The 12,210-nt window shown below is 36.8% G+C and overlaps 1 non-coding gene and 1 pseudogene across 1 annotated transcript; both read left to right on the top strand.

Moving 5' to 3' along the window:
* Nucleotides 1-258: 258 nt before the first annotated feature.
* On the top strand, nucleotides 259-5,831 carry LOC113300374 (annotated as a pseudogene).
* Nucleotides 5,832-11,183: 5,352 nt separating this feature from the next.
* Nucleotides 11,184-11,257, top strand: TRNAK-CUU. Its single transcript has one exon. It is a non-coding gene; the product is annotated as a tRNA-Lys (tRNA).
* Nucleotides 11,258-12,210: the final 953 nt, after the last annotated feature.

Raw genomic sequence — 12,210 nt, 5'->3', positions numbered from 1 at the left:
TATGGGGAACATCTTGCCGATGTCACCGTATTTCAATAATTGTACTAAAAGTTTCCCATTGGGAAATGTATGGGCCAAAATAACATTATGGTCCCATTTCATCCGGAAACTATTATTTATTGACTTCTACTTGACTGTCCGGACGACAAGATGATGACAGTGAATAGTTCACAACCCAATCAGAGAAAAAAGCAAAACAACGTAATTTGCTTTTAAGATTCCTCGTTGGTCCCCTTTTAGTATTATAAAGTTGGGTTACTATCACTGTGTATGTATATATGTCTGCACTGAAGTTACTTATGGCTTCAGAGTTGATCTAACTAGCTATTCGAGGATTCTTTCTATCTGAGGAGTAACAGGAAGAAGGTAAAATACAATCTACTATCTATGATTTTTTTTTTTTTTTTTTGGTTTATTGATTGATTTTGTCTTTTGAAATTTCATTACTAGTTAGAGAAAACTATGATCAAGCCTAACTTCGATAGGTAGATAGATTTTGGAAATATGATCCAAAATCTTCTAGTGGAGTTCGTTAATTGTCAGGATGATCAACTTATAGACAACCGTGTATTAACCAATTCATTGTTGCATGTTGGAAAACAAGTTCTTGTACTAGGAGTTTCAATTTTTCAACTGAAATAACACAATTGGTTGAAATAGTTTAGTTCAAACAGATAAAAAAAAGTTTGATCAAAGGTAAGGTAAGGGTCTGAAATCTCTACTCTTCTTTGAGTTTTTTTTCAATTTTCAGTAAGGATTTACTTACTTCATCTTTCGCTTACAAGTTAAGGAGCACTAATCTATGTTCAAAGTCTCAATTTCTAGGAAATCAAATTTGATAGATGGGTAAGATTTAGAAAAATGTTCGTCAGGGTATCGAGTCTCGTTAAGTGGAGTTTCTTGTCTAGTTGAAGTATCCAGTATCTTTTGTCCATTGTCAGGGTGATCAACTTAAAGACAATCATTTTTCTACTAGACAATTTTCAACTGAAATAACATTTTACTTTGCTGCTATTTGGAAAGGGTCCGAAATTCTACTCTTCTTTGAAATTCTCTATCACGGCCTGCAGAATATTTTGTTTAAGTATATTACGTATAGTGCATTGTTTGAGAAGTGGAAATATATCTTCCCCATGATAATTTGCTTTATGTTATGCAACAGGAGACACCACCAATATGGGAAGGACAATTCATATTTATGGATTTCCTGCTTATGTGACAGCGGAACTCGTCAAGGACTTCCTAGAGGATTACACCGGCAAGGGAACTGTGTATGCTCTACAAGTTACGATACCAAAAAATAAGGGGCCAAACCCCAGAGCATATGCAGATATACAGTTCACAACTACCCAGAATGCTGATTATATGTCTTTGTTGATTAGTCAACCCCAACGCCTACACTATGACACATCTTATCTCAAAGTTTTTGACAGGGATCGGGATATCATACCCAAGCCTAGGGTCTCGATGTTCCATCTCAAGGTTCCAACTCTGCATTTTGGATGCCAGGTTTCAAATGATTGTTTTTATACTCTTTGCAAGACTAAGGACGTTTCAGTGGATTTTGGGTTTGGATTCCGTAAATTGTGCTGTCTCTTGTCTTATAAAGATCCCTTGAAGATAAAGCCTGTGAACTATAAGCTTGAACTTTCTTACGAGAGCATTTGGGAAATCCAGTTGCGCCGACCGAAGAACTTAAACTCACAATTTCTCATAATTCAGGTTTGAGTTCTTTAAATAAGTTCGTTCTTCCATAATGCTTGTTAATGCCGTCCTCCTTACACTCCTTGAGCAGATAGTTGTGTTAGCATATTTTCATTTTCTCATTGTGCTAAAACATTTTCTCTTAAAAGATAATAAGCATGCAAGATTCACAAATTCTTTATGAAATTAGCTTTAGAAACAATTTGACACCAATATACTGACATGCTGGTTAATATTTTTTGGTGGTTACTTTAAATCTCAGTGGTAGTTATCCTGCCTGAATGAGATGCAACCAATGTTTTTACTTCATACAATGTCAGACGATAATCGAGACTCTATCTGTTCCTTTATGTATAAATATTGGCGTATAAAACAGTACTTGTCATCACTATACCACTAATTTAATAAAGATTAATGTTTGCAGATGAATGCTGCTCCTAGAGTTTATGTGGAACCACTCTCCTCGTTAGGAAATCCAGGCAGGGATTTACAATATTTTATGCATACATTGGATGATCAGTGGGTAAGAACTACTGATTTCACTGAATCGTTTTCTATTGGGCAGTCCTCCGCAATGTGTTTGAAAATTCCATATGGCTGTAAGCTTCCAAACTTCCGTGAAAATTTCCATTATTATACGGAAGATGAGGGTTTGTTCACAATGCAGCCCGGTTCGCCAGTTTCTCGAAGCTTGGATCTAGTTCCTTTTGTTGAGCCTCCTGACGGACATAAGCTGCGATATGATATTCTGTTTAAGGTTAATTCCTTGGTTCAGACTGGCTGCCTTTCTGGTCCAACGCTTGACGCAAAATTTTTCCGTATGGTTGACCCTTTCTCTCACTCTGTCAACTACATAATATGTGCCCTGGAGAAACTGTTTCACTTGAAAGACTGTTGTTATGAACCTGTTAACTGGCTTTCTGGGCAGTACTTGGAGTACAGCTTATCAGCAAACCCTCCTAGATCAACTTCGATTTCCTTGTCTGATGGGCTGGTATATGTTCGCAGGGTGCAAGTAACACCCTTGAAAGTATACTTTCTGGGTCCAGAGATTAATGTTTCCAACAGAGTTTTACGCTATTATAGTGAACACATCGATAATTTTATCCGTATTTCTTTTGTTGATGAAGACTCAGAGAAAATCCGTTCAACTGATTTATCTGCGCGTGCAACAATGAATGACGAGAAAAAGCACACTTTGCTTTATGAAAGGATACTCTCTACTTTGCATAATGGCGTAGTTATTGGTGATAAGAAGTTTGAATTTCTTGCCTTCTCAGCAAGTCAGCTACGTGGTAATTCTGCATGGATGTTTGCTTCAAAAGGTTCGCTAACAGCAGCTAGTATCAGGGACTGGATGGGTGATTTTCGCAAGATTAGAAATGTGGCAAAATATGCAGCCAGACTAGGACAATCTTTTGGTTCCTCAACAGAAACATTAAGTGTTTCTAGGGATGAAATTGAAAAGATAGATGATGTCGAGATTGAAAGTAATGGAACTGTATACACATTTTCTGATGGGATTGGAAAGATTTCTTCTGAATTTGCACATAAGGTGACAAGTAAGTGTGGTTTGAAATGTACGCCGTCTGCCTTTCAAATTAGGTATGGTGGATACAAAGGTGTTGTCGCTGTAGATCCAAGAACAGTGAAAAAGTTATATTTGAGACCAAGCATGCGTAGTTCAAGTCAAAGGTAACCAAACTAGATGTTCTGTCGTGGAGCAAGTTTCAACCGTGTTTCCTCAATCGTCAGGTAATCAGCCTTTTGTCTACTCTAGGCGTCAGTGATTACGTATTTGAAAAGAAGCAAAAAGAAGCAGTCGATCAACTGGATTCAATTTTAACCGACCTGTTAAAGGCGTACGAAGCACTTGAGATCATGTCACCAGCAGAAACCACAAATATCCTCAAGGAAATGCTTTTGTGTGGTTACAAGCCTGATCAAGAGCCATTCCTTTCAATGATGCTTCAAACATTTCGAGCGGCGAAGCTGTTAGAGTTGCGGACTAGGACATGGATATTTGTTCCAAAGGGAAGATCAATGATGGGATGTCTAGATGAAACAGCGAACTTGGAGTATGGACAGGTATTTGTCCAGGTTTCTCGCGTTGGTCGCAATAAACTTTGTGGGGATTCCTTCTCTATGCTTAATGGGAATGGACCAACAGACACTGTTCTTGTACTTGGGAAGGTAGTCGTTGCTAAAAATCCATGCCTGCACCCTGGTGATATGCGTGTCTTGCAGGCTGTCAATGTGCCAGCATTGCACCATATGGTGGATTGTGTTGTATTTCCTCAAAAAGGGCAAAGGTGAGAGCATACCAGTAACTAATTTGTGTTGTATTTTATAGATATGAACGAATTTCACATTCGTGAAATCTTTTGAAAGTTCCCTTTAAAGGTTTGCTGATATTAGTTGACATTTTGACGTAGACCCCATCCAAATGAGTGTTCTGGGAGTGATTTGGATGGTGACGTATACTTTGTCTGCTGGGACCAAGAACTTATTCCACTTCGTCAAGTCGAGCCCATGGACTATGATGCATCACCTGCTATTGAATTACATCACGATGTTCAGATTGAGGTATGAGTTATTCACTTTATGATTTTTGTAAACAATCTTGTTGCGCATTTAGATTTGGTCATACTCGTTCTTGTTTCGGAAAGACAAAAATGTATTTTGTCTGACAAAACAAACAACAGCTTTTTTCACTGAAAAGGGAAAATTTTATAAAAGATAACAAACAACAGTTGTTTCTCTTTTTCCCTATATAGTATGTAGAAGTTGGCGCTTCAAAAGTAAAGACATTCACCATGATTCTCTTTTTATGAAAACTTTCATTTTTTGAATTGCCAGATTTATGTATAGATGGTTGTTGATGTGTTTGTTACAGGAAGTTGAGGAGTACTTCGCAAATTACATGATAAATGACAGCTTAGGAGTCATCGCCAATACCCACACCGCCTTTGCTGATAAGGAGCAGCTGAAGGCAGAGAGTAAGGAATGCATAGAACTCGCCAAGCTATTTTCAATTGCTGTCGACTTCCCTAAGACAGGTGTGCCCGCAGAAATTCCTCCTCATTTACGCGTCAAAGAATACCCAGACTTCATGGAAAAGCTTGATAGACCAACTTATGAGTCAAAGCGAGTGATGGGCAAACTGTTTAGGCAGGTCAAAGATATTGCTCCCCACACCAGCCATATAAAATCCTTCACTTTGGAGGTGGCGAAGAAATTATTTGATACAGATATGGAAGTTGATGGGTTAGAGGATTACTTAGAAGATGCTTTCTTACACAAAGGAGAATTTGATTACAAGTTGGCTAACCTGATGGATTATTACGGGATCAAAACGGAGGCTGAGATCCTTGGTGGGAGTGTAATGAAGTTGTCCAAATCATTTAATATGAGGAGGGACGCAGAATCAATTAGTCTGGCAGTTAGAGCTTTAAAAAAAGAAGCAAGGACATGGTTCGATAAAAAGAGTAGGACTAACTCAGGTTCTCAGGAAGATGACGGTATCTATGCAAAGGCTTCAGCGTGGTATTACGTCACGTATCATCCAAGTTACCTCGGATGCTACCATCAAGAGAAGAGTCGGGAACATTTCCTTAGTTTCCCTTGGTGTGTTTATGACAAACTGATTCACATCAAGAAGAACAATAGCATGAGAAGGAAACACAACCAGTCACTGGAAGACCAATTCACGAGCAGTCTAAGATTAAGCTAGGAGATCAAGTAAGTTGTTCTCCAATCATCCACTCTTTTAAGATTCTTTTATGCAGATTTGGGTATGTTTCTTATCATACTAGGCCATGTCAGTATATAAGTACAATGTACATAGAATGTTCGTAGGTACTACAACGATTACGCCATTTATAGGCTTACAAGACTAGACAATAAGTCGGGGAGTTTTCAATTTTAGTCGCTTGTGCGTCTCTAACTGTTTATGACTTCCGGTTCTTTTCTATCCCTTTGAGTTTTCCATTCAGTAAGTTGTAAAAATTGAGTACTGGGTTGGTTGTTGCATTATTTGCTGCATCTCACATTGCGCATTGTAGACTGCAGTAGTGGATCACATTGTAATTTTCGGTGCATGCAACAAGTTCTTCTGGTTTTATGAATGTGAGAAAAACGCTTTCCTTTTGTTTGTATGTGTGCAGCAATATTTTCAGAGGACACATAAACATGGCTGCTATCCTCTTTTATAACTCTGGGCCTGAGAATTAAGTTTTTTATTTGGGCCTGAGTCTAAAACCATTCCACCAAATGTTAGTACTTAGTATGTGAAACCTATTTTGAGGCACACTCATTTTTTTGGAACGATTTTTTGGGGACCATGGTTTTTTTGAGGGGATCATGGTTTTATTTTGGGTAAAGACATTAGAAGTAAATCTAGGTCACCCCTTCTCTAGATATTTATATTAATACCTAAATTACCCTTCTGATTAATTTTGGGTGATGATTAGTGAATGATTTAGTTAAAAACAATTAGTGAGATTAAATTAAAAGATGGGTTTATTATTAGCTGCGTAGAATTATTGAGAGAGTAGAGTTAGAGAAGATGAAGGAGAAAAACATGGAAAATAGATTTTTTTTCCAATTCACTAAGTTTGAGTATTCAAATGATGAAAACTCATCTGATTCTTCGTCTCCATCCTCTCCTAGAATATTTGTTAATCTTCAAAATGATCCGGATTTGAATTGGATTTTGAACAGTTCGGTTACTTTATATGAAGAACAAGTAACTGAACTCATCTGAAGTTGTAGTTCGGTTACTTTATATGAAGAACAAGTAACCGAACTCATCTGAAGTTGTAGTTCGGTTGCCCCGTGAGATGAACAAGTAACCCAACTCATCTGAAAGTGTAGTTCGGTTACTTGTTCCAAACACGCAGGTTACCGAACTCTCTAATAATATAATTTCTAGGAGTTACAGCGTTATGTTCGGTTGGTTCTCAACTAACCGAACTTTGGTGTACAAAGTTCGGTTGGTTCTCAACTAACCGAACTTTGGTGTACAAAGTTCGGTTGGTTCGCAAACTGCATGCACTTTTGATCTAACCGAACTTTACGTAATATAAGAGTATATAAGTTTACAAAGTTCGGTTCTTTCGCAAACTTGAACCTAACAGCTAACCAACCGAATTTTGAGTTCGGTTTCTGCGATAAAATTGTGCAGTTACCGAACTTAACAAACAAAAAAAAAAGTGAAGTTCCAGCATCTATTGGCTAAGTTCGGTTACTTTGTAGTTTTAAAATTTTTTGCGAAAAAACCGAACTCTATTGGCTAAGTTCGGTTATTTTGGAACTCAAGATAGTGGCCACAACAACACAGTTCGGTTAGACTGGATTTGTTATTTTTTCGGTTCTAAGGGTGGAGTTCGGTTACTTTGTAGTTTTAAAAAAATTTGCGAAACAACCGAACAGAGAGTTCGGTGACTTAGTTTTAAATCCAATAGAACCGAACTGTTCTTCGTGTTCTTCATTTTCAAGAAGTTCGGTTGGTAAACTAGGGTTTTTTGGAAAATCGGCCTAACCGAACATGGCTCTGTAACTCCTACTAAAACCCTATTTTGATGATTTCTATTCGATTGAAGCAATCAAAATCAAATTAAAGTGAAGGGTTTGTTGGAAAATACCTCTGGAGTGGTCCCATGGCAGAATCAGGCAGCGGCTGGCGTCTTTTATACTCGATAAAATTATCATGTAACATAACTTAATTGTGATTGCATTGATGTTGTTACATTTCTTAAATAGGCGGTGGTGGTGGTGGTGGGAGGAGGTGGTTGGTGGTGGTGATAATCGGAGGTGGTGGTGGTGGTAATCGGCTGTGGTGGGCGGTGGTGGTGGTGGTTATATATATATATATATATATATATATAGGTGGTTATTAGATTGGTTTTAAATTAAATTAGGTTAAGGGTAGGTTAGTCATTTCAACGTTTTAGGACACCCCTTATCACTATAGGGAAGGTGGCCTAATAAAACCATGGTCCCCTCAAAAAAACCATGGTCCCTAAAAAATCATTCTTTTTTGAGGCATACTCATCCATTATATTATCTAGGGTGGGTTTATAAGGGGTGTCTAAAGGTAGTGTAATTACCTTTATATCCCTAAATAATTTTTATTTGTCATAGTTCCCTTATCCTCAAAAACCTAAAATTAAAAATCAAAATAAACTTTAAACTTAAACATCTAGGACTCCAATTCAATAAAGAAATTAATCAAACAAAGGAAACACGAATCGAAGTGAGCGATGTTGGAATGCGAAATCCAAATCTCAATTGCTCTTAGATGTATTTTAGAATGTATGCGTAACAAACCCATCTTGTTTTTGATTGATTTTATTTTGTTTGATCGGTAAAATATGATTTCAAAGATGAAATTAGGGTTTTCAGAAGATCAGTTTGGCTGATCTTGCAGTATCAATTTTGAGCCGAACTTAGTGTATGATTTAGAGAAACACTATGTTCGGCTAATGCGACTTTACAATATTTCCAGCCGAACCTCAATTTTTCAAGCCGAACCTAGTGGATGATTCAGTTTCTGAGTGAAGTTCGGCTGATAACTTTTGAGCCGAACCTCTGTTTTTTTTTTTGAAATTATACCTAGGTTCGGCTGACAAGTTATCAGCCGAACCTAGGTATAATTTCAAAAAAACAGAGGTTCGGCTCAAAAGTTATCATCCGAACTGTTCATCTGGTCAGCAGATCTGGGTTTTAAAAATTCAATTTTTTGGCAGATTCAACTTATAAAAGGAAATTAAACCTCGATAGAAGTTTACCTCTGATTTGAATCACACATTTTGGTCACTTCTAATCACTAAAATCTCAAAAGTCAAAACCCAAGCTTTTTTTCTTCACTTCCTTTTCTTCCTCTCAAAAATCCCAACTCTCTCACATAAATTTGACTTTTCTACTAATTCACCACTAATAATTTAATGTTTAATCAATCTTTAAAATTCATACTTAATCAATTCTAATCATAATCATTTACACTAATTATATAAGGATAGTTATGCCATTATCAAAAATGGTGGATGGGGAGTGATGTTGTTTTTTATTTAGTGATCCTATTTTGACATTATCTAGTATGCCTCAAAAAAATCTAGCATGCCTCAAAATAGGTTTCTAATATGTAGTACTAGCATGTTACACCGAGAGGCATCATTGTTTGTATATGCTGAAACTGCCGTGGAAATTTTGCTAACACTAATGGCCGTGATCATTATCCTCAACGTAAACATTTGGGTATCTCGAAGATACCATGAATGTGATATTTGAAATCAGTATCATCTAGCATCTAGCCAGGTTGGTGGAAACCATTGCATACAAAAAGAAGTAAAAAAAAACCACTCTATTCATAATAAGACCAGATCAAACCAGAGGATTAAATGGAGTCAAGACGGAACAACCTGAAAATAATGTACAGCCCTTAAAGTAGAAAATAATACTATGATTAAATTAGTTAGTGACTTGGATGTGATTGTTTAATTGACTGTAAGATTTAAAATGCTTTACTATTTCTTTCACATCCTTAAATAAATAGACTGGCTTGAATTTTCTTTTGGCCGTTTTGAAAACAACTGATGAACCATGCATTACGTGGTTGCGGCCTACCAATCCTTACCATAGAAAGACTCGAACAAATGTTGTTATAGGGTCAGTGTAATGACATTTTAATTCTTGAAAATCTTTTCAAGAATAGACATTTAACTCTTTGAAATTAGCTTTTTGATTTTCTAAGCATAATAGGAAAATTAAAACTTAAAATTTGTTATCGGCGGGTGTGTTGCACCCATAGAGTCAGTTTAACGCGAATTCGAGTCAAGAAAACGGGGACAACCTGATCTCATATTATCGCCTTAGCCATGATAATCCACATCCACAGAGGCTGTGCAGTGCTATATATAGCCTTGATTATTGCTGCCATGAAGTTCCGACATATAAGCTCCCTCACTATCTCCTGGGTGTCCCTTCACTGCACCATGAATGTTCATCTTGACCCAATCAAAGTCAGAAAGTACCCAGCCAACTCCAAATATTCTTCATTCAGGTGCATTATTATTTCTTTCTTTTACATATCGCTTAGAGCATCTCCAACAGAAGGTGTAAAAAATCCTACGTGAATTTTTTATTTAGTCCTTTTATTTATGAGGTCTACACATAGAGTAAATATAGGACCTCATATCTAAAAAACCATCTCCAACATTGAGAATTTTAACCCTTAGAATTAAAAGAAAATTGGTTAAAAACATGACGTGGAGGTGCAACCGGAGGTGTAGATAACACTTTCTTGAACACCTTCATAATTAGTAATTGGTCCCTCCTAACTTGTAGGACCCTACTGTTGGAGATGAATTTATGCAAATGGGGGTTTAAAATCCTATGTGTCACTAAAAATAAATAGATCCACCCTTACTTGGAGATGCTCTAAAGAGTTTATAGAATACACCTGGAAAGGATACTTGGCGAGACTCCATTGGTCAAGAGGTTAAACACTCCAATCCCGTTAACATTAACCCTAAATCTTCATGTTCCGTGCGATCCTAGGATTTTAAAATGCCATACTATCAGTAAGGCCTGAATTTTCTTTTGGCCCTTTTTGAAAACAACTGGTAAACCATGCATTACGTGGTTGCAGCCTACCAGTCCTTATCGTGGTGGTTCTCTTTGGTGTCAAATAAACCGTATCAAGTTTGTGGAGTATATTTTCGATGTGTCGATTGTTGAGCAGTCAACATAGACCAAGTCTAGGCTGCTAAGCCATGGTAATCCTCATAGGCTGCTGTAGCCTTGATTATTGATGCCATGATTCATGTCCGACAAATAAACTCCCCGTCAGTAACTTTTGGGTGTCACTTGACTCGTAATGTTGTTCATCTTAATCCAATCAGCTTCAGGAAGCACCCAGCCAACTGAAATAGTGGTTGTGATTAATTTGGTTTTTCTAAGCAATTTGTTTTTATAATAACAAGTTGAATTTTTCCAAGCAAATGACGTAAGAAAAATCTTACAAGCAAACGTGTTTACTTAGCCCAACACTACTTTCGTTTTCTGGTTCACCTTCAAAGTTATTTTCTGGACAATTACTACAGTCTGTCCGTTCTGGGATTTAATTTTCTTTTGGTGTTCCATCTTAATCAGTAGAGTACTTTTCAATTTATTCATTGTTTTTGGCCGGGCCTTCCTTCTCAAGTCCACCTTTCTGTGCCAACAAAGTTTTTACTGAATACCAAAACTAAAAAACTTTAAAAGTTGTAATCAACTCTCAAGTATATCCATGTTAATGGTGATTATAATTCTTAATTACTCTGTTAAGGTATTATTACTCCTAAGTTTAGGCCGTGTTTGGATGTGTGATTCCTTGAGAGCATGACGAAATGACAAACATTTACATGTCCAAAACAATCCGAATGATTTCATCCAAGACTTGGAGCTTGTACAAATAGTTATTTACAGTTTTTAACAAAGCTGGAATAGCTCAGCTGGTTCGAGCGTGTGGCCCTTAACCACAAGGTCACAGGTTCAATCCCTGTTTCTAGCGAATTCTTTTTTAGAGAGCCATCAATTGGTCTGATGGTTCTTCCATATTATCCGTCCCAGCTTTAGTGTTTTGGTTCCATTGTCCCAGATCTGGTCCATATTATCCGTCCCAGCTTTAGTGTTTTCCGATTGTATGGTAGAAAATTCTACGAGTTGTCAAAATATTTCCTAGAGATAGATAGTAGATACCATCAATGTGATATTTGATGAAATCAGTATCGTCTAACATCTAGCTAGGTTGGTGGAAACAATCAGATTCGTTGCAAACGAAAAGAAGACCAAAACCACTCTGTTCCTATAAAAGACCAGATCAAAGGTTAGGATGGACTACTTGACCAAACTCTAAACTGAGTCAAGACATAACAACTTGACATAATGTATTGGCTTAAAGTTAGAATTTATATCTTTCTTTTTTTTTTTACGCAAAAGGCTTAAAGTTAGAAATAATATGATTAAATTAGTCAGTGAAAATGACTTGGATGTGATTGTAATCACTTTCAAAGAAATTCTTTAATTGACCACCGATTTAAAATGCTTTACTATTAATAATGGGAGGCAATATTTATTTGTTTCTATCACATCCTTAAATGAATAGAATGCCTTGAATTTTCTTTTGGCCCTTTTGAAAACAAGCGATGAACCATGCATTACGTGGTTGCTGCCCACCAATCCTTACGACACAAAGATTGAGAGAACAATATATAAACTCCTTAATCAGTAGAAATGAGATGATTGTGTTGGAAATAATTGGGTTTCACAAAGGATGAATGAATCAGAGAAGAAAGTGTTGCACTCCAAAACTTTCAAGGCTTGTATAAATTTCTTTTAGACAAATATTTCTACCCTCCCAATAACAATTGGCGATTACAACAGGTATGCGAAATATTGCCTTCAGGATACAATGAAAGCCCTGCAACGAAAACTAAATTCAAGGTTTGTACCCCTTGATTCAAT

This window comes from Papaver somniferum, chromosome 7 (genome assembly GCF_003573695.1).
Source record: "Papaver somniferum cultivar HN1 chromosome 7, ASM357369v1, whole genome shotgun sequence".
In the NCBI taxonomy this organism is placed as follows: Eukaryota; Viridiplantae; Streptophyta; class Magnoliopsida; order Ranunculales; family Papaveraceae; genus Papaver; species Papaver somniferum.
The sequence above is the reverse complement of the archived record's forward strand: the minus strand, read 5'-3'. Positions and strand labels throughout refer to the sequence as shown.